At 38.7% G+C, this 23,827-nt stretch overlaps 1 long non-coding RNA gene across 1 annotated transcript; it reads right to left on the reverse strand.

Moving 5' to 3' along the window:
* Positions 1-1,571: 1,571 nt before the first annotated feature.
* LOC112844056 (uncharacterized) lies at positions 1,572-19,884 on the reverse strand. Its single transcript, XR_003216613.1, has 3 exons — positions 19,629-19,884; positions 1,973-2,073; positions 1,572-1,636 (listed from the first exon to the last, which is right to left on the reverse strand). It is a non-coding gene; the product is annotated as an uncharacterized LOC112844056 (long non-coding RNA).
* Positions 19,885-23,827: the final 3,943 nt, after the last annotated feature.

Consider the following 23,827-nt stretch of genomic DNA (forward strand, 5'->3'; position numbering starts at 1 on the left):
AAAAAGTCCCGGATGTGTTCTCGATCCGCCCGTTTTATCGAGCATGCATCGGTGTGGACTTGGGACAGCTATATATCCAGAATGCATTTCGTCCAAAACTCAACAGCGGACTCCCGGCACATCGTTTTCAACCCCCCCCCGCTCGCGGACTTCTCACTACTCAGGTTAAAGAAACCCCAGCAGCTGTCTATAGTATTGAGTGTCCACTAGAATAGAAATAAAAGCGTTCTAACATCTCACCTGCTTGTTTTATTAAGGTATGTACACGTATGTACATGTACACTATTTTTATAATAGAGGTTTCACTACTGAGGTTACAAATGATATATAAGTCACTTAGATGACTTCTAAATGTTAATGTTTGGTTTATTTCAGTGTTTGAGTAAACCGGTTTGGCTGTGATTACAGTTAAGCTTCATAACATGTTACTCACAGTTAAATTAGGAGGGACGGCAAGTAAAAAACTCCGGACCTGTGACATCATCACATACGCAGGTGTTCCAATTGTACATATCGCGAGTCCGTGCTCGCGTTCTCGGCGGTACGTACTCCCGTGCGTTCTCGGCGAGTACGTACTCGCGTACTTGGGCATTGATAAACGGCCGCTGTCGCCACCGTGTCAAGTTCGCGTCTCTGTGTTATACTTCCTGTTTTACTTTTGAAGGTCTGTGTCTTAGTGAATGTGCTCCGCTTTGCTTCCTTGTCTTGTCAGTTCTGATTCTCCCCAGCTGTGCCCTCCTTCTGTGTCTCATTCCCTCGTTACTTCCCAGTGTATTTAAACCCTGTGTTTCTCTGAGTCAGTGTCACGTCGTCCCTCATGCTGTGTGGATCTCCCTGTGTCTCCCTGTGAGTTTAGTTTGTGATTTTCATTTGTGATTTTTCCAGTTTAGTTTAGTTTAGTTTGCTTTTGTATGCTTTTTCCCTGCCAGCAAATAAAGCTGAGTTCTTTGTGTTTAAACCTCATGCCTGAGTGCCTGCATTTTGGGTCCAACTCCTGCCTGCCACACAGCACTTCCTGACAGGTTTAGGCTCTGACAGATGAAAGTATTTAAGGCTGCCAGTTGTCATTGGACAGAGTGAATTGTTTTGTAAGGAAGAGCTATATTAACAATAATGCCTAGTTCCACTATACTTGTCTTGGGCTGCCTCAATGTAAATCTGGCCGCAAAAGGCCGCCCTGTTACATGTACCGATCAGATTTTTCTTGTAAAATGTGAATTTGTGATGAGCATTCTACAATGCAGCTTTATATGAAAAAAAAAAACCAAAGACTAAAGAATACTGACAGTATAAATAATTATCCTATTATAAAGTTTGATTTTGTAAACTAAATTATTGAATTTCTGAGTAAAACACACAACAGCTCACGCAAGGACTCACTCTGATTAGACAAACAGAGCAGGCTTTTCAGCTCATTGGTCTTTCAGTCAACAGGTCTCTCTCCTTGGTCATGGAAGAAAGTTGGCTACTCACAGCCGAGAGATTTGTATTCAGAAGGTCTCTCTCCTCAGTGATGGAAGAAAGATTGTTACTCACAGTAGAGAGATTTGCATTCAGGTCTCTCTCCTCACCATGGAGGAAAGCTGGTTATTGATTTCCAACAGCTGTTTAGCTGAATCATATAAGCAGTTATGGTCTGAAAAAAAGAGAAATAATATTCATGTTTTTGAGAAACAAAAAATTTCATAGTTTCATTTTAGATTTAGATTAATTTCATAGCTAAACCGAAATTTATTTAAAGTTTTCCAGCAGGTAATGAAACATGATGAATATGTAAGTCAGTTTTATGCTAGTGTATGAGAGTAAGGAACCACTGTTGCTATGGTCTCATCATCTTGGTGTAGTTAGTCTTGTTTGTCACCTTTATTAGAAGTGACAATTGAATTGTATTGAACTGAATTGAATTGAATATTTGCCTTTTTACTATGGCTGATGATCAGTAGAGCAAGTATTGATGAAAAACGCAACTCACAGAAGAAACCAAGAGTGATCAGTCCAGACAAAAAGAATACACTCAGCAAGCTTAGAGAGAGAATAACACCCAAATGCAAACTTCTCTTAGATCTTCTTGACCTGAAAAAAACATAGAATGGAAAAAACAGGGAATCCAATAAAAATGTACACAGTTAATAACAGATATTAAACAGATATATCTGAGAGCTCAGCTCTGCACAGGTTTTGTGAAGTGGTAAAGTATCACTGGTTTCAGTCCAGTACTCTAGCAGATCGTTACATGAAGGAACCTTTTAAATACAAGCGTGTTCATGCTCACAGGTGTACACATGGGTGCTCACACACACTAACTACACCCTTTTTGGCTCCTACCTCAAAGCACACTGTGCGCTGTCAATCTTACGTGCTGCACAATAATGTTTAATATTTAGTATTACTGTTATATCTTTCTTCGCCTTTAGACAATAATTCTGATGGCAAAAGAGCCAAACGGGCCAAAAAAAAAAAAAAATCACTGTTTCAGTCTGTTCTTTTTAAGTTCTGAGGGAGTCATATTCATATTCATATTGGTTTATGCAGCTATGCTACCACTGAAACTGGATCTGTTCTCAAGCTTTGTATAAACTGTAGTCATGTGAGAAGTCAAACTTCTTCTAATAGTTTTTATTAATAACTTTAAAAAATAACATTTCAAGAGAAGGAAAATAGTCTAGTATAGGTTACAGACAAAGACCTTATACACACACACACACACACACACACACACACACACACACTAGACTTGTAGTCAAGACCGCCTAAACCAAGACAAGACCAAGACCAAGACCAAGACAGACCGAGTCAAGACTGAGACAAAATCGAGACGAGACCAAGACGAGACCGAGACAAAAAAGTCTTTAAACTGCAGCCAGATGCTGCTTCGTTTACGGGTGTCGGGCATATTTATGTGTTTTTGCGATGCACTCGCACAGCCCTCCTCACCGCTGTCTACTGTCTCACTCACTTACTGAGAGGACAGTAGTAATATACCGTAGCTTTTTTGCCCCCCCCCCCCCCCCACCCCACACCCCCCCCCCACACCCCTCCCTATCCCCCTCCGCGTCCATGTGCGCGCGAACGGACCTTGCGCGTGAACGGACTTTGCGCTGAACGGACTTGCGAGTTCAGAGATCATATGTTTACATGTGTTTAATAGCGTTTTATTTAATGAAACCATTATGTGTTTTAAATTAAACTCTTTTTTAAAGGATTGTATAGGTCTCAGAGTTCTGTTATTTAGACATAGATGATTAATTTAACTAGTTTAGGGGTATTTTTCTTTAGGGCTCTGAAACACACAGAGGCTAATAGTTTTTAAACAGAAAGTTTTTTCCACCTTCTAAAAAAACACACATTCACACGCAGCATTTAATGTAACTGTTTTAGGAGCATTTGCTTTTTTCTTTAGGGCTCTGAAACACAGAGGCTAATAGTTTTTAAACAGAAAGTTTTTCCACCTTCTAAAAAACACATATATCCCAACTTGCCAACACTGTAACAACCCCCAATGTTCCTTTAATGCACACTAGCCCATCTAATTATCTACTAGGCACAAACACACACATAGATGATTTAACTGCATTAGGAGCATTTTGCTTTTTCTTTAGCGATCTTATCATGACAGAGGTCCAGCGTAGCCAGGTCCATCGGAGCCACCAAAAGTTTTTTCATCTTGCCACTGACCATTCAAAACAGGTTTTTCACCTGTTGCTTACACCCCCACACATTTATCTCTGCATCTCAGAGGTCAGCTGAAACAAACCCCACCTATATAAAAAGGTCATAATCAGCCACACTAACCCTTACATCGGTCCTTGAGAGCATAACACTTCGTTCATCAGCACGAGCATTTTACTTTTAATTTAACTGTTTTTAGGAACATTTTGCTTTTTTCTTTAGCGCTCTGAAACACACAGGGGGAATAGTTTCAAACAGAATACCACAAACAGCAGGCATTCTGCTCTGAACTTCAGATTCTTAACTCTGCAACATTAGACAGAGGGGGGGTTACAGTTAGACCCCTACAGTCAGCAGAAGAGGCCATCCTTATCAAGAGCATCTCAACTTGTACTGCCATAGTTTTCAATACAAACAGTCTCCTTTATGTTATGTCAGAGGTCCGCGTAGCCAGGTCCATCGGAGCCACTATAGCTTTATCATGCCATTACACTTTGTACTGACCATCCTCCAAACAGGCATCACCTTTGTTTACACCTTTATCTACATCTCAGAGGCCAGCTGAAACCAAGCCCCACACCTATATAAAAATGCCCTAAGCAGCCACACTAACCCTTTACATCGGTCATTGAGAGCATAACACTTTCGTTCATCAGCACGAGCATTTTACTTTTAATTTAACTAGTTTAGGAGCATTTTGCTTTTCTTTACCGCTCTGAAACACACAGAGGCTAATAGTTTTCAAACAGTGTCACAAATAACATGTATTCCTTTAGAAATAAACTATGATACTTCTAAAAACAAACAAACACATATTCTTTCCTCATCACTAGCCAATTCACCATTTTATTTAAATATCTGAATTTTCGGAATAATGATCCAAGCGGGACACAGAGGCTGCTAGTTTAACGCACCAGAATGCAAATATAAATAAATGCATGACTATCCTGAGAGCTAGCTGCAGCGACACCTTTCTTTCAGACGGATGCCTGGATGTGCGTTGGAGCCACTGTGCTACCCGCACACAGCGTTTCTGACCTACGGGCGCTGCTTATACAACAGAGAAAAGCAACAATACAGCGTGTTTCTCTGCTCCAAGACATCGGCGGGCCTTTCACACGGTAAGCATGTCTGTTATACCCAGCGCATAAATGTCTGTATGTCAGTGCTGATTATACAACCGTTTAAAATGTGACACATATGTTGTCCGAAAACAAATCCTCTAAATTTGCAAAGTTACTGATTTAAAAATATATTTTCGAATTTTTAGTTGCATGTCAAACACACGATAGACCTTGAGCGTATTTATTTATATAGCTACATTCACAACGGTACAACCATGCTAAATAAAAGATGACCAAGCACCAAAGCACTCTAATGCAAGCCTCTAAACTACATGCTGAAAGTGCATGAAGTTAACCTCTACAGCTGAAAACAGTTTGTATCCGCACTCTGAGGGTCTACTGAATTGTTTTTAATATTGCGCTTTTTTTCACGAACTGCAGATGATGAATTCCTCTTATTGGACATAATGTCCTTAAGCTATTGTTGCTCATACTTGCAGAGTTCCCTAGCTACTTCTTTACTATGTCAGTAAACTTTCGAAAAGGAAGGGTTGTAGATTTAAAGAAACATCCTAATTGAAGCAAGGCAAAAAATTGGAATGAATTTTATGTGACTGTTCATATTAAAGCCAACAACAAGTGAAAATCCAAAACCGACTCCAATGCTTGTATTAATGATCTCCCCTCTCTCTCTCTCTCTCTGTGTGTGTGTGTGCGTGTGTGTGTGTGTGTGTGTGTGTGGTGTATGTGTGAGTGTGAGTGTGTGTGCCCTCACAGAAGGAAGGTCACAGCAGGAGCTTTTTCAAACGCGTTTCCAATCATTTTTACAAGAAGTGTAGCTCATACAATGGTATTATTGTATTATTTGCGATACTTTATAAATATGAAACTCTAAAGATTTGGAGTTCATGCAAATTGTGAAACAAGATCTAAATATTGTGTCACAGTGATTTCTATAAAGCATGTTGTTTATGGGATAATGTAACAAATCTTTTGTGGCCCTATTAATGATCAATGGTAATTGAAGAGGAAGCTGAACCCCGGCTCTGGACATTTTCAGGACAAGCGACAGCGCAGACATCTACTAATGAGAGAACATGTTTTATCATCATAAACACTGTGATATGAAGTATCGTTAAAGTGTCACTTCAGTAATGTTTTTAATAGATGACTTTAAAACACTAAACTCTAATTTCTGTGGTTTATTTTAGTTACAGAATATAACATGTGGTAAGACGACGAGTTTTACTTCTCACAGTTGTGATATGTGTATCTATTATCATGTATGCTACTTTGCTCTGTGGACTGTAAAATGTTTCATTGTGTTCATGAAATAAACCAAACTTTCACCGTCTGCATCTTTACTGTTTTTCTGCTTTGTACACTCCAAGTTTGACAAACCCACAGACATCCAGAGTTAACTTGCTAACAATGTGGAGCAGTCTCAGTGTATTTAGCAGCTTTTCCCCTAAACACAACCACTGAGAGAAACGCTTGTAGTCCTCACTTTGGTCATTTGAACGTGAAGGAGTTTGTTCCATAGACACCTTATACTAGTGTTTCCTGCACTTAATCCATCACTACTATGTTCTATTTAAATTCAGATTCCTTTTATAGTTTGCAGTTTCTTTACTAACACATTTGTAGATAAGTTTATTGCTGAACCACACAGCTAGCAGTCTCACTCACTCTCTAGGTTTTGAAGTTTGTGTGTAATGGTTTTAGTCTATCAAACCTTACCTTTTTCTCCCCAGTATCACAACAGTATGACTCCCAAAGTACGGCTCAGTAAACAACCAATGATTCTAAAGCCAGAACAGAAAGATACAGTTGGAAGATGCATGATTGTGTTTTTATGAGCGTAGTAAAACTGGCCCCTCTTCTTCTTCTCTGTGTTGTTGTTGTTCTTGTGTGTGTGGTGTGTGTGTGTGTGTGTGTGTGTGTGTGTGTGTGTGTGTGTGCCTTAGAAGTCAAATAATACATTAGCCACACTTAAAAAAAACAAAAAACATTTGAATTTCATTTAGAACTGAGATTCTAAGTTGTAAGCAGAAATCTTGTGCTCAGCCACAAACATGTTTCCCCACTTTCACAATGCTGAGGTGTCAAATCCACAACCCCCAACAAATGGTTTGTTACACGCGGTGTGAAGGGCAAGCTTTACTTACACAGCCTCACACACAGTAGATTTTTAAAGTTTTTGGGTACAGTGGTTTAGCCACAGATGTAACTTCTACTTTTGATAAAGATCACTCCACCTGCATATTTCTTAAGAAATTAAGCATCTTTATTAAGCTCTTATTTATACATGTCTACACAATAATAGACACTGTGTGCTCTGTGACATTATAGTCTTCTACTTCAGCGTTCATTGGTTTGCATTTTAAACTCCCACCTTTCAGGTTGTTATGAACGACTTATATTTCTAACATTTGTGATATAAAAGTGAACCATGTGGGTTTTTTTTTAATTTTCTGTGTGATGGAATGACTTAAGACACGAGTTATTTAAACAATTCTAAATGACAGTGTGATGGCCACAGTACTTTATGCTGGACCAAATATGTTAAGGATAATGTTTATCAACGTAAAATTGCAAAGAACCTTTGAATAGATATAACATTTTGTAAACAGTTACCTCAGAACCTGTACTGTCAGCCCTATGTATGTAAGGTGAAACTTTCCACAGTACTTACACTTAAGTAACTAAACACATAAAGTCACCCTTTACCAATATCCACAGCTCCTTGAAAAAAGTAGCACAAACAGACAACTGACTCAGCAATGATGAGTAGAGCTACCGAGGCCGAGACTCAAGCAGAAGAAAATTAAAAGTTTTGGTTTTTGCGGCTCGAAAAATTAAAGAAAGTATGTTTAATAATTCAACAAGACCAGCACCTTCAACACGTGTACATTCAAATTTTGAATCAGACTAACATCGATGTTGTTCAATAGTTTTATCCGTTCAAAAAAAGCCATTTTACGGCTTTAATGTTTCCAGCTGATAAGGAGAATGAGTGCATTTCATCAAATGCGCGTCCAAAGGCTTTAAACATCCGCTTTGTCTGTAAAGACAGTATCAAACTACAGAGCATTGTTTTTACTAAAATTCAACATTTTCAGATGAAAATTTGGCTGCTTTTTTCACTGTAACACCCCCCTCAATGCCATTTTTAGGATATTCTCGGTGATCCCATTTTATCATATTTATGCTTTTGGACTGAGGGCATCTAATACGTACGTCGTCACAGTGTATTGTACTACCAACTGTGAGGGCTCTGCTTTTGCTTTGAGCAGACTGTTTTTTATTTTGTCTCCAGAGTGTGTGTTTTTCAAACGAGATCCTCCTCCTCAGTTTGATTTTGTTACCACAAACTTTGTGTAAAGTTCACAACAGAGGTAAAGAGATTTAAACACACCAGTTTAAGGAGGCAGGGGTTGGACCAGCTGCACAGGGCAGGTGAAACAGAGAGTGTCAGGGGAGATGTGCAACAGAAGCAGAGGGAACATTTTACAAGATGATAAATGCCACATTTAGGTGATTAAGGATTTGTTGACAAGATTAAAGACACGGCCGTCAGAGTTCAACAACATTACAGTTTGATTAAATAAAAAGTTTTAAACTACACAAGGTTCATTTTCTCCTCTGATAGTAATCATATTAAACATGTCAAGAAAGAAAGAGTACAAAGAAAAATAGTAAATGTGTGTCTAATTCAACTCTTCCTGTGAACCTTATATGGTGATGGCCAGAGGGCCGATGGCTCGATATGGCAGCCTAGCCTCTGTCAGCCTCCCCCAGGGCATCTGTGGCTACAACAGTAGCTTGCCGCCACCTGTGTGTGAATGTGAGAGTGAATGAATAGTGCATTGTAAAGCAATTTGGGTGCCTTGAAAAGCGCTATATGAAATCCAATCCATTATTATTATTATTATCATCCCTTAATATGTTCGGTGTTACAAACTTGAAGAATCAGAGAAAAGATCATCAGACATTAATCTAATCAGTTTTCAGCCTTCATTCATTCATATTGAAAAGTTGGAAATCTTCCCTGCTAGACCAAAGTGCAGCGTTTAACACCGTTGGCCATAACATTTTATTACAGCTATATTAAATGAAGAGGCCTCTTCACACACTGAGGTTAATTATGAAGCTCCACAGGCTTCTGTGCAAAGACCAGTTCTGTTTACATTATACGTGCTTTAGAAGACATAGCGTACATTTTCACTGCTATGCATATGATACCCACTTTTATTGGTTAAACTGCCGGGATGTCTTAGACACATAATGAGCTTTAATTTTCTGCTTCTAAGTTCAGATAAAACTGAGGTTATCGTAACGGGGCGTAAAAATCTTAGAAACACTGGCTAACAAAATCCTTACTCTGGACGGCATTGCCTGAGTAGTCTGTTGTAGTCATTTGGCACATTATAAGTAAAATTGAAACATACAATCCCATAGCACAACATCAACATTTATTTATATACAAAATAAAATGCTTTTTTACAGAAAAGCATTGTAACTTCATATTTTATCAACGATTACGCGGGTACATAGGGTAAGTCCTCATCATTATCCCATAGCGGCTCCGGTAATCTCTCAGGACCTTGGAAGGGTGGCCATGCCCAGTCTACCTCATCAATGTCGGGAGAGTCGCCGAAATACAAAAAATCTTCCTCGTTGTCAGTGTCCATAGTCCACAGTTGTGGTGGTGAAGGGGGTGGGCTCCACTCTGATACTGGTGAATACGGTGCGTCTTCACTCCAATCTTCAAATGCAGGGTTAGTGTATGGCTCTTCAGAGAGTAAAGATTGCCCAGCATCACTGATAGTACCAAGTACCAAGTATGTACCAGGTTCAGCCACTTTGATGGTTGATTGAACAGAAGGGCTGGAAGATGCCATTTCATGGAGAATTTCAAGCCCAACAGATGAAAATTACCGCTCTTTTCCAAAGTTGCAACTGCTAGAGAGACACGGTGGCCAACTCTACGGTTTTTGAAAATTGTTGCCACTCCTACCCACAACCTTTAAGATCAACCCACTTCCAGATCACGCCCCCTCCTGTTATTTTAAAAAGAAGACCGCCGTCTCATTCCTTCAAACCTTTTTTTAGCTCAAAAACCAGAAGTATGGCCTCTACAGCCCTGCGCCACACTGAGGAGGAGGAAAGTTCTGCGGCCGAGGGCACAATAGTACCCGACACACACGGTTACTATCGCCCCTTGGAGAAGCAGCAGCAGCAAGCCGACGAGCTTGACGGTTGGGCATCTTCTTTTTTCATCGATACCGTGAAAACCGCAGTGTATCATCTAGTCAACCTAGTAATCAACAGGTACCTCACTGACGAATGCAACGGCTGTAAGTCCGATCAACCCCGCCAGAAACAACACGAGTGTGTGCAAGTCTTGGAGGATGACTTTTACGCTGAAAATTATCACAGCATCAGAAAAAGACTCCTCACCCCCCGTTTCATTCCATCTATTCAACGGCTTCTGATTGCTCGCAACATCAAAATGGACGACGTCAAAGTCCGCATGGTGGCGGAAACTCTCTTGCACGAACTGAAATCGGAAAGGAAAGTCTTTGACGCCATAGCCGAGGCATACACCAATCTGGTAGGGTTGGACATGGTGAAAATCAGACAGCTACGGCTGGTCGCAGAGTGTTACAAAGGAGGCTGCTAATGCTTTCTCTGAAAGACTGATTTTTCTTTCTTAAAACGTGTAACCTGCATTTTACCAAACAATGTATCCTACATTTAGTGCATTTTTAAAACATGTACCCGCGTAATCGTTGATAAATATGAAGTTACAATTCTTTTCTGTAAAAAAGCATTTTATTTTTGTATATAAATAAATGTTGATGTTGTGCTATGGGATTGTATGTTTCAATTTTACTTATAATGTGCCAAATGACTACAACAGACTACTCAGGCAATGCCGTCCAGAGTAAGGATTTTGTTAGCCAGTGTTTCTAAGATTTTTACGCCCCGTTACGATAACCTCAGTTTTATCTGAACTTAGAAGCAGAAAATTAAAGCTCATTATGTGTCTAAGACATCCCGGCAGTTTAACCAATAAAAGTGGGTATCATATGCATAGCAGTGAAAATGTACGCTATGTCTTCTAAAGCACGTATAATGTAAACAGAACTGGTCTTTGCACAGAAGCCTGTGGAGCTTCATAATTAACCTCAGTGTGTGAAGAGGCCTCTTCATTTAATAATAGCTGTAATAAAATGTTATGGCCAACGGTGTTAAACGCTGCACTTTGGTCTAGCAGGGAAGATTTCCAACTTTTCAATATGAATGAATGAAGGCTGAAAACTGATTAGATTAATGTCTGATGATCTTTCTCTGATTCTTCAAGTTGTAACACCGAACATATTAAGGGATGATAAATAATAATAATGGATTGGATTTCATATAGCGCTTTTCAAGGCACCCAAATTGCTTTACAATGCCACTATTCATTCACTCTCACATTCACACACAGGTGGCGGCAAGCTACTGTTGTAGCCACAGATGCCTGGGGAGGCTGACAGAGGCTAGGCTGCCATATCGAGCCATCGGCCCCTCTGGCCATCACCATATAAGGTTCACAGGAAGAGTTGAATTAGACACACATTTACTATTTTCTTTGTACTCTTTCTTTCTTGACATGTTTAATATGATTACTATCAGAGGAGAAAATGAACCTTGTGTAGTTTAAAACTTTTTATTTAATCAAACTGTAATGTTGTTGAACTCTGACGGCCGTGTCTTTTAATCTTGTCAACAAATCCTTAATCACCTAAATGTGGCATTTATCATCTTGTAAAATGTTCCCTCTGCTTCTGTTGCACATCTCCCCTGACACTCTCTGTTTCACCTGCCCTGTGCAGCTGGTCCAACCCCTGCCTCCTTAAACTGGTGTGTTTAAATCTCTTTACCTCTGTTGTGAACTTTACACAAAGTTTGTGGTAACAAAATCAAACTGAGGAGGAGGATCTCGTTTGAAAACACACACTCTGGAGACAAAATAAAAACAGTCTGCTCAAAGCAAAAGCAGAGCCCTCACAGTTGGTAGTACAATACACTGTGACGACGTACGTATTAGATCCCTCAGTCCCAAAAGCATAAATATGATAAAATGGGATCACCGAGAATATCCTAAAATGGCATTGAGGGGGGTGTTACAGTGAAAAAAGCAGCCAAATTTTCATCTGAAAATGTTGAATTTTAGTAAAAACAATGCTCTGTAGTTTGATACTGTCTTTACAGACAAAGCGGATGTTTAAAGCCTTTGGACGCGCATTTGATGAAATGCACTCATTCTCCTTATCAGCTGGAAACATTAAAGCCGTAAAATGGCTTTTTTTGAACGGATAAAAACTATTGAACAACATCGATGTTAGTCTGATTCAAAATTTGAATGTACACGTGTTGAAGGTGCTGGTCTTGTTGAATTATTAAACATACTTTCTTTAATTTTTCGAGCCGCAAAAACCAAAACTTTTAATTTTCTTCTGCTTGAGTCTCGGCCTCGGGTAGCTCTACTCATCATTGCTGAGTCAGTTGTCTGTTTGTGCTACTTTTTTCAAGGAGCTGTGGATTATTGGTAAAGGGTGACTTTATGTGTTTAGTTACTTAAGTGTAAGTACTGTGGAAAGTTTCACCTTACATACATAGGGCTGACAGTACAGGTTCTGAGGTAACTGTTTACAAAATGTTATAATCTATTCAAAGGTTCTTTGCAATTTTACGTTGATAAACATTATCCTTAACATATTTGGTCCAGCATAAAGTACTGTGGCCATCACACTGTCATTTAGAATTGTTTAAATAACTCGTGTCTTAAGTCATTCCATCACACAGAAAATTAAAAAAAAAACCCACATGGTTCACTTTTATATCACAAAATGTTAGAAATATAAGTCGTTCATAACAACCTGAAAGGTTGGGAGTTTAAAATGCAAACCAATGAACGCTGAAGTAGAAGACTATAATGTCACAGAGCACACAGTGTCTATTATTGTGTAGACATGTATAAATAAGAGCTTAATAAAGATGCTTAATTTCTTAAGAAATATGCAGGTGGAGTGATCTTTATCAAAAGTAGAAGTTACATCTGTGGCTAAACCACTGTACCCAAAAACTTTAAAAATCTACTGTGTGTGAGGCTGTGTAAGTAAAGCTTGCCCTTCACACCCGCGTGTAACAAACCATTTGTTGGGGGTTGTGGATTTGACACCTCAGCATTGTGAAAGTGGGGAAACATGTTTGTGGCTGAGCACAAGATTTCTGCTTACAACTTAGAATCTCAGTTCTAAATGAAATTCAAATGTTTTTTGTTTTTTTAAGTGTGGCTAATGTATTATTTGACTTCTAAGGCACACACACACACACACACACACACACACACACACACACACACACACACACACACACACACACACACAAGAACAACAACAACAACACAGAGAAGAAGAAGAGGGGCCAGTTTTACTACGCTTCATAAAAACGCAATCATGCATCTTCCAACTGTATCTTTCTGTTCTGGCTTTAGAATCATTGGTTGTTTACTGAGCCGTACTTTGGGAGTCATACTGTTGTGATACTGGGGAGAAAAAGGTAAGGTTTGATAGACTAAAACCATTACACACAAAACTTCAAAACCTAGAGAGTGAGTGAGACTGCTAGCTGTGTGGTTCAGCAATAAACTTATCTACAAATGTGTTAGTAAAGAAACTGCAAACTATAAAAGGAATCTGAATTTAAATAGAACATAGTAGTGATGGATTAAGTGCAGGAAACACTAGTATAAGGTGTCTATGGAACAAAACTCCTTCAACGTTCAAAATGACCAAAGTGAGGACTACAAGCGTTTCTCTCAGTTGGTTGTGTTTAGGGGAAAAGCTGCTAAATACACTGAGACTGCTCCACATTGTTAGTGAGTTAACTCTGGATGTCTGTGGGTTTGTCAAACTTGGAGTGAACAAAAGCAGAAAAAACAGTAAAAGATGCAGACGGTGAAAGTTTGGTTTATTTCATGAACACAATGAAACATTTTACAGTCCACAGAGCAAAGTAGCATACATGATAATAGATACACATATCACAACTTGTGAGAAGTAAAACTCGTCGTCTTACCACATGTTATATTCTGTAAACTTAAAATAAACCACAGAAATTAGAGTTTAGTGTTTTAAAGTCATCTATTAAAAACATTACTGAAGTGACACTTTAACGATACTTCATATCACAGTGTTTATGATGATAAAACATGTTCTCTCATTAGTAGATGTCTGCGCTGTCGCTTGTCCTGAAAATGTCCAGAGCCGGGGTTCAGCTTCCTCTTCAATTACCATTGATCATTAATAGGGCCACAAAAGATTTGTTACATTATCCCCATAAACAACATGCTTTTATAGAAATCACTGTGACACAAATATTTAGATTCTTGTTTCACAATTTGCATGAACTCCAAATCTTTAGAGTTTCATATTTATAAAGTATCGCAAATAATACAATAATACCATTGTATGAGCTACACTTCTTGTAAAAATGATTGGAAACGCGTTTGAAAAAGCTCCTGCTGTGACCTTCCTTCTGTGAGGGCACACACACTCACACTCACACATACACACACACACACACACACACACACACGCACACACACACACAGAGAGAGAGAGAGAGAGGGGGAGATCATTAATACAAAGCATTGGAGTCGGTTTTGGATTTTCACTTGTTGTTGGCTTTAATATGAACAGTCACATAAAATTCATTCCAATTTTTTGCCTTTGCTTCAATTAGGATGTTTCTTTAAATCTACAACACCTTCCTTTTCGAAAAGTTTACTGACATAGTAAAGAAGTAGCTAGGGAACTCTGCAAGTATGAGCAACAATAGCTTAAGGACATTATGTCCAATAAAGAGGAATTCATCATCTGCAGTTCGTGAAAAAAAAGCGCAATATTAAAAACAATTCAGTAGACCCTCAGAGTGCGGATACAAACTGTTTTCAGCTGTAGAGGTTAACTTCATGCACTTATCAGCATGTAGTTTAGAGGCTTGCATTAGAGTGCTTTGGTGCTTGGTCATCTTTTATTTAGCATGGTTGTACCGTTGTGAATGTAGCTATATAAATAAATACGCTCAAGAGTCTATCGTGTGTTTGACATGCAACTAAAAATTCGAAAATATATTTTTAAATCAGTAACTTTGCAAATTTAGAGGATTTGTTTTCGGACAACATATGTGTCACATTTTAAACAGGGTTTGTATAATCAGCACTGACATACAGACATTTATGCGCTGGGTATAACAGACATGCTTACCGTGTGAAAGGCCCGCCGATGTCTTGGAGCAGAGAAACACGCTGTATTGTTGCTTTTCTCTGTTGTATAAGCAGCGCCCGTAGGTCAGAAACGCTGTGTGCGGGTAGCACAGTTGGCTCCAACGCACATCCAGGCATCCGTCTGAAAGAAAGGTGTCGCTGCAGCTAGCTCTCAGGATAGTCATGCATTTATTTATATTTGCATTCTGGTGCGTTAAACTAGCAGCCTCTGTGTCCCGCTTGGATCATTATTCCGAAAATTCAGATATTTAAATAAAATGGTGAATTGGCTAGTGATGAGGAAAGAATATGTGTTTGTTTGTTTTTAGAAGTATCATAGTTTATTTCTAAAGGAATACATGTTATTTGTGACACTGTTTGAAAACTATTAGCCTCTGTGTGTTTCAGAGCGGTAAAGAAAAGCAAAATGCTCCTAAACTAGTTAAATTAAAAGTAAAATGCTCGTGCTGATGAACGAAAGTGTTATGCTCTCAATGACCGATGTAAAGGGTTAGTGTGGCTGCTTAGGGCATTTTTATATAGGTGTGGGGCTTGGTTTCAGCTGGCCTCTGAGATGTAGAGATAAAGGTGTAAACAAAGGTGATGCCTGTTTGGAGGATGGTCAGTACAAAGTGTAATGGCATGATAAAAGCTATAGTGGCTCCGATGGACCTGGCTACGCTGGACCTCTGACATAACATAAAGGAGACTGTTTGTATTGAAAACTATGGCAGTACAGTTGAGATGCTCTTGATAAGGATGACCTCTTCTGCTGCCTGTAGGGGGTCTAACTGTAACCCCCCCTCTGTCTAACTGTTGCAGAGTTAAGAATCTGAAGTATCAGAGCAGGAATGCCTGCTGTTTGTGGTATTCTGTTTGAAACTATTACCCCCTGTGTGTTTCAGAGCGCTAAAGAAAAAAGCAAAATGTTCCTAAAAACAGTTAAATTAAAAGTAAAATGCTCGTGCTGATGAACGAAGTGTTATGCTCTCAAGGACCGATGTAAGGGTTAGTGTGGCTGATTATGACCTTTTTATATAGGTGGGGTTTGTTTCAGCTGACCTCTGAGATGCAGAGATAAATGTGTGGGGGTGTAAGCAACAGGTGAAAACCTGTTTGAATGGTCAGTGGCAAGATGAAAAAACTTTTGGTGGCTCCGATGGACCTGGCTACGCTGGACCTCTGTCATGATAAGATCGCTAAAGAAAAAGCAAAATGCTCCTAATGCAGTTAAATCATCTATGTGTGTTTGTGCCTAGTAGATAATTAGAGGGCTAGTTGCATTAAAGGAACATTGGGGGTTGTTACAGTGTGGCAAGTTGGGAATATGTGTTTTTTAGAAGGTGGAAAAACTTTCTGTTTAAAAACTATTAGCCTCTGTGTTTCAGAGCCCTAAAGAAAAAAGCAAAATGCTCCTAAAAACAGTTACATTAAATGCTGCGTGTGAATGTGTGTTTTTTAGAAGGTGGAAAAAACTTTCTGTTTAAAAACTATTAGCCTCTGTGTGTTTCAGAGCCCTAAAGAAAAATACCCCTAAACTAGTTAAATTAAATCATCTATGTCTAAATAACAGAACTCTGAGACCTATACAATCCTTTAAAAAAGAGTTTAATTAAAACACATAATGGTTTCATTAAATAAAACGCTATTAAACACATGTAAACATATGATCTCTGAACTCGCAAGTCCGTTCACGCGCAAAGTCCGTTCACGCGCAAGGTCCGTTCGCGCGCACATGGACGCGGAGGGGGATAGGGGAGGGGGTGTGGGGTAGGGTGTGGGTGGGTTTGGGGGGGGGGGGGGGGGGGGGGGCAAAAAAGCTACAGGTATATTACTACTGAGGACAGACGCACGCTCCACTTGACTGTCGCGTCTCTGTTTTTCACATAATGATATTATCCTATATCCTTGCATGTGATTGGCCACAATATGGAAGGATTGGAGCATAGCTGAGCCACTGTGTGAGAGCTGAGCAGCAAAAGGAAATTAAGTGAGGATCCGGCTCTCGCTCAATGGGAGTCGACTCTTCTGATTCACTACAAAGCACTCTCTAAGCACAGCTCTTAGAGCTGATGCTTTTGCGCGTGACACATTATCGAACGTTGCGTTGTGTGTCATGGATACTGTTGACTCCAAATCTCCCGACCACTATGTCGATGTGAGACAGCAAGACCAAGACAGCGAGACCAAGACAAGACCAAGGGATCCGAGACCAAGACAAGACATATATATGACATATATATGTCAAGACATATATATATATATATATATATATATACACACATATATATATATATATATATACACACATATATATATCCCCATTTCCCATTTTGACCTCGGGACTTCCAGGTTATACTCGGCACAGATGTTCCTGTACACTATGCCGGCCACTTGGTTATGGAAGTCCCGAGGTCAAAATGGGAGATGCCCCCAAGGGTGATGGAGAATGACCGAGCTAAGATCCTGTGGGACTTCCAGATGCAGACGGACAAAATGGTGGTGGCTAACCAACCGGACATAGTGGTGGTAGACAAACAGAAGAAGACGGCTGTAGTGATCGATGTAGCGGTTCCGAATGACAGCAATATCAGGAAGAAGGAACACGAGAAGCTGGAGAAATACCAAGGGCTCAGAGAAGAGCTCGAGAGGATGTGGAGGATGAAGGTAACGGTGGTCCCCGTGGTAATCGGAGCACTAGGTGCGGTGACTCCCAAGCTAGGCGAGTGGCTCCAGCAGATCCCGGGAACAACATCGGAGATCTCTGTCCAGAAGAGCGCAGTCCTGGGAACAGCTAAGATACTGCGCATGACCCTCAAGTTCCCAGGCCTCTGGTAGAGGACCCGAGCTTGAAGGATAAACCGCCCGCAGGGGCGTGCTGGGTGTTTTTTTATATATATATATATGTCGCATTAAGAAAGTTAATTATTTGAAACTATAACCAAGATTTTTTTTTTTTTTTTTTTTACCTTATTAGCATGTTTGGTTTGTAAATGCCTCCTCTGTAAGTACTGAATGGGCTGCACGGTTAACACATGGAATATATATCTATAGATATATAGATATATATAGAATAAAAGTGTGCCAGTAGTGGTCAGATTGTGTCTCTTTTCCCCCGATGGTCACTTCCCACCTCCATAAGCAGCTTCAGCAGCTGCAGTCTCCACTTCACAGTCGCCACAGGACATATCCAGCTAAATATATGTATATATATTTCCCACCGCCATATGGCGGTGGGAAGTGACCATCGGGGGAGAGCAGACACAATCTGACCACTACCAGCACACTTTTGCACCGGAGGTTATTTTGGTATTTCCGTTGATCCGTACAGTAAATTTGCATGTTAGCTAAATATTTAGTTTCCTATAACATTTAGATTTAAATATAATATTTAGATTTAACATTTAAATTTAGATTTAAATATAATATTTAGATTTGACATTTAAGATTTAGATTTAACATTTTGATTCAACATTTAGATTTAGATTTAAATATAATGTATAGATTTAACATTTAACATTTAACATTGTGTTAAATATAAAAAGTTACAAATATTTTACTAAATGTTGTAAAAAATGACTCGAAAAAACATGTTTTTCTTAAGGTTTTGAGCTAAATGTGGAAAACTGTTGCTGTTAATTTCATCATGTTTCACTTTACAAACGGCGCCCCATACCCATGGACTGCTGGCTCCGGGTCCATTGTGTAACTGCACAGCGATGTGATATATGACATCATGCTCATCGAACTAAGCTAAACCTGTGTCCGACTGCATTTAGGCACCAAAATTGGAGAAGACATAGAGAGGGGATAGCCTAACATATGAAACAAGAAAAGCCTGCCATGTATTCTATTTATTTCAACAAAGTAACTGTATTCTGATTACCACCTATTTAAACGGTAACTGTAACGGAATACAGTTACTAATTATTTGCATACAGTTACTCATATTTTGTATTTATTTGTATTTTAAATACCTAACGCTGGTACATGTATTCCGTTACTCCCCAACAGTGTGTTGGGGACACACACAGCAATACTCACACACACACAGACACATGTATATATGTCAAGATAAAAGCCTGATAAGGTTTTCATTTGTCTTTTTTACCATCAAAATAAATAAGGACCTCTAATTTGGAACAGATACATTTAAAAAATGTCTAACTGCTGGCTAGTTAAAATATTAAAAATTAATATTTAATCCCGTATTTGAGCACATAGTAATAAAATACTTCACACTGCAAAAGACAGCTAGTGACAATTTCTGCATGGCCTTTAGTTATATTTCACAATAATGTAATAATTAGGCATATATAATATTTTTCAACAAGAAATTGTCTTTCACAAAAATTAAGAATTCATTCAACTTTCATGTTGGATTGAGCAAATACAGCAAGTTGGATTACAAAAAAAAAAAAGATAAGTAGATAGTCATAGCCAATCTATTGCCCTGGAAGACAATTCAGGTTAAAATACTATGATGCAAAATATGCATTTATTTAACAAAATTATCTAGAAAGGTTATAACAGTGTATAATAATATTTTTTTGTTTCTGTCACTTATTTCCTACCTGCGTGATTTATTGAAGGTGCTGGGTTGAAACACTCAACATTCTGATATATTTCGTCCATTGCATGAAAGAATGTAGATTATTTCTGAGAAGTCAGCTCTGCAGCACAGGTCTCATGAAGTGCGAAAGTATCACAGGTTTCAGTCTATTCTTTGTTTAAGCTCTGAGGAAGTCACACATTTTATGTGGTTTATGTAGCTATACTACCACTGAAACTGGATCTGTTCTTAAGCTTTGTATAAATTGTAGAAGTCAAAAGTCAAACAACAGAAGTCAAACTTTTTATTTTTTCATAGTTTTGTTAAGAAATTTAAATGTTTTATTAAAAGAAATAATGTTGTATAGGTTACAGACAAAGACCTAAAATGCTATACGTGCCCCCGCGCGCACACACACACACACACACACACACTCCCTAACCCTTCTCAATTTACTTCTTCCTGATGTTGCTATCACTTGGTATCGCTACATCTATCATTATGGCCATATTCCTCTGCTGGTGCACCACCACTATGTCCCGTTGCTTATCCATCACCATTTTGTCTGTCTGTATCTACAAATCCCACAGGATGTTAGCTCGGTCATTCTCAACCACCCTAGGGGGCGTCTCGTTACTTCCAGGTTAAAAGAAATAACAGTCTGCTCAGTGCACAACTCCAATTTGTGTATTTGTTGTATCTAGAAGTGTATTACCGCTAGAGTACACCTTAAGATTCACATTAGATTCACATTGGCCAAAAAAAGACCCCTAAAAATAACCTTGTCCTGTAATGTTATAATTTTCCAATTTATCTGGTGGAGACAGTACAGGTTATAAAGAAAACAAGTCCAGTTGATGTCTTAATGTCATGTTGTTACTCGTGCACTCACACAGAGGCAGTACATGCTTTAACATCAACAGATTAAGAGGCACCACCCTGTGTTTCCTGATCTAATGTACAGCTGGTCTATCATGAAAATCAATAGCCAAAATTTTAACACAAAATCTTATTACATTAAAAATTATTGTAATGCAACTGAAGAATTTTTGTATGATGACATTTTGTGGGGGGTTTTCTCCAGTTTTACTTCTCATCATGGTAATAGAAGTGGGGTTCCTGTTTAAATTTTATATCTGTAAAAGGTAATCACATACATTTTCAATAATGTAATATTTTTTGTACTTAGCGGGAATATACTATCTGTTAAAGATTGTTTTGATCATTAGTTAGGGTTAGGGCAGGGGTCGGCAATCTGCGGCTGGAAAAAACATTAGCCAGTGGAGTCCTCTAGGTCAGGCCTGCATGAACAGATTCTCATATTTGAGCGACACTGGTTTTAACATAATATATTTTCACACTGTATACACCTTCTCCTCCCTGTGACATTTAACATTGTCCAACGATACAATGTGATACCATCCCCAACATCCAGCTAGTAAAAACACAGTTTCCTTCACCCAAAATCAGTGTTAATGCAGAGTTATCAAGGTCAGCATTCTGTTGCTCAGCCTCACTTTTCATCCAGGCTTGAGGGGCGTGTTGTCACAGCTCTGTCAGCTGAAGCCCCCTCCCCCCTTTTTTTTAAAATAATATAATCAACTCATAGCCCACCAAGTTGACAGGACAGCACAGGTGCATGTTTAAATTCTTAAGATCATGTTTTAAACTCCCAAAACAGAATTTCAACTTAGGATGTTCTGTTTCTTGCGCCGAAAAACAGACAGAATTTAATGTGAAAATACATGTAACTTCGCGAACAGATTAATTTAGAATTTCCAATATGCAAACTTCGATTTTTTACAACAGGTGGTGCTTACCTTTTTATTCTGTTGGCCCAGTCCTCTGTTCGCCTCGCCCCACGATCTCATCAAAGGCCAAATCTGCCTTCCTCAGCACACCAAAGATCACACCAAAGATCCGGGTCACACGGCACCAAACCGTTAAATACCCCAATTCTTTGAATCCCCGGCTGAAGGAAGAAAAACACTCAGTGTTTAAATGCTCAATCAACAATCACTTTAATCCATACAATTCTCATTATACCATACAAACACTTTTGTGTACTACAATCATCCGGATGGGAGATGTGCACAGACAGGGTCACAGCAGATCTCAAAATGTCGGACTGTTACTCAAACTCTTATAGCCTCGGCCCCCTCCAAAGTCATAAAAACTCAAACATCCACATTCTCTCTGTCTCTCAGTGAGCCTTGTTATGACCTTGGCTTCCTGTGCAGTATGTTTTGTTCTTTCTAATCAGACAAATAAGGCCATGATTCTCTGCAAACAGTATTTCTTATAAATCAGCAGTATAATGCATCATAAAACAGTGTAATATCCCATTGCTGTTTTTCTCAAAATAAACAATCAATAGACTATGTGCACCTTACCATATGTTACTTCCGGTGGGGAAACTCCTGTAGGGCGCTTCGTTTCCGGTGTGATATTCGCATCTTGTTTACGGTTGGGTTTTCCAAAAAAAAAGTCAACCAAATGGACGAATCAAGCGGCGATTTACATTTCTCAAGATGTTTTGGGCATTTACCGAATATATCTGTAGATGATGTTCATCGACTTGTCGATATTTTTCCCTCGCGCCTCAGAGCCAAAGAGAGAAAGAATTGAAATTTCTCAGTATTTGTGTATAGTTCCTTCATAATGTTCTAAAAATAACCAGCGATAGATGAAATCTGCTAATAAAGTAGCCAGCTTTATTATTTGCAATTATTTTAGATGTTTTAATTGGCTCTCTTTTTATTCTTTCCCCACCTGGAAGCAACGTGACGGAGTTTGTAAATCAGATGTTACCTAAGAAGGCGTCTAGCAGCTGTGAGACGAGCTGATATCCAGTTCTCTACCATCCACAGGTATCTGTTGGTGTGCTCCAGACATTTTCATTCAGGTAAGTTCTAAATAAGTTAATATTACCCTTTATAGCTTATTAGTTTTATTTTCAATGCGCTCTGAGGTCATAGCAAATTAGAACAAACATCCTAATGAATGATTTTGTAGATATAGAATAGAATAGAATTCAACTTTATTGTCATTGCACATGTCACAAGTACAGGCAACGAAATGCAGTTTGCATCCATCCAGAAGTGCTTTAGCCATAATATAGATATATTACAATATATATATTAGTAATAATATAGATATATAAATATATTACAGAAACGGGTCTGTTTTAGGCAGAGTTGGGCAAGTTACTTTGAAAAAGTAATTAATTATAGCTACTAGTTACTTCTTCAAAAAAAGTAACTGAGTTAGTAACTGAGTTACAAGATTCTAAAAGTAATTAATTACTTGAAAAGTAACTATTGCGTTACTTTAAAAAAAGAATGTTTAACCCTCTGGGGTCCAGGGTATAATTGACCATTTTAACTACTTTTGATATTTCCTTTACATTTCACCTTTAAAAACTATTTATTTGCCTTGTTTGGTATCATCCTTTTCACCACAACCTCACGTGTCTGAATTTACAGTTATGTTTTCATTTTGACATACTGTATTAACACAATTGATCTAAAATCAGGCAAAAAACATAAAATCCGAGTAGAAAAAGTTATATTTTTTACTGTAACAACCACAAACATGTTTATTGAATCATATTTCATAACTTTAAATGCAAATGTAAATTGTCAATTTTAAAATCATATGCACAAGTTTTGCAAAGTTATTTTCAGCCATTTACCTTTTACCTTTTTTTAAACAACCATTTAAAACTACTTGCATAACAATCAGGTGTTCTGCATTCAGTAAGATGCCACACAAATTATTTGTGCCACTCCAAAAAAATAATTTCTGTCCACTATAAAGGCGAACATCACAAGCCTGCAGCTCTGACAGCAGCAGGTGTATCACTCCTGTTTTCTACCTGGAGACAGCAGTCACCTCATTGTTCTGACACACAACACAAAACTATCCACAACACTACACACTAACTGCACAAGACAACACATTAACTACACACTCCAAACACGCTAAACGTCACAAATCTCTCACATCTCAAAACTCGCTCTCATTCTTTTTCTGCTCTCTGTCTCTCACTCTCTCTCACTCTCTCTCTCTTGCTCTCTCTCGCTCACTCTCTCTCTCGCCATCACTCCTAAAACTTCCACCTCTTCCTAAACAACCAAATGTCATGTTGCCATATCATTTTTGATTGGTCGACATGGTACATTTTTCCACCAACACGAACGGGCTGTTTTTTGTTTTGTG

Source organism: Oreochromis niloticus, linkage group LG16 (assembly GCF_001858045.2).
Source record: "Oreochromis niloticus isolate F11D_XX linkage group LG16, O_niloticus_UMD_NMBU, whole genome shotgun sequence".
Taxonomy (NCBI): Eukaryota; Metazoa; Chordata; class Actinopteri; order Cichliformes; family Cichlidae; genus Oreochromis; species Oreochromis niloticus.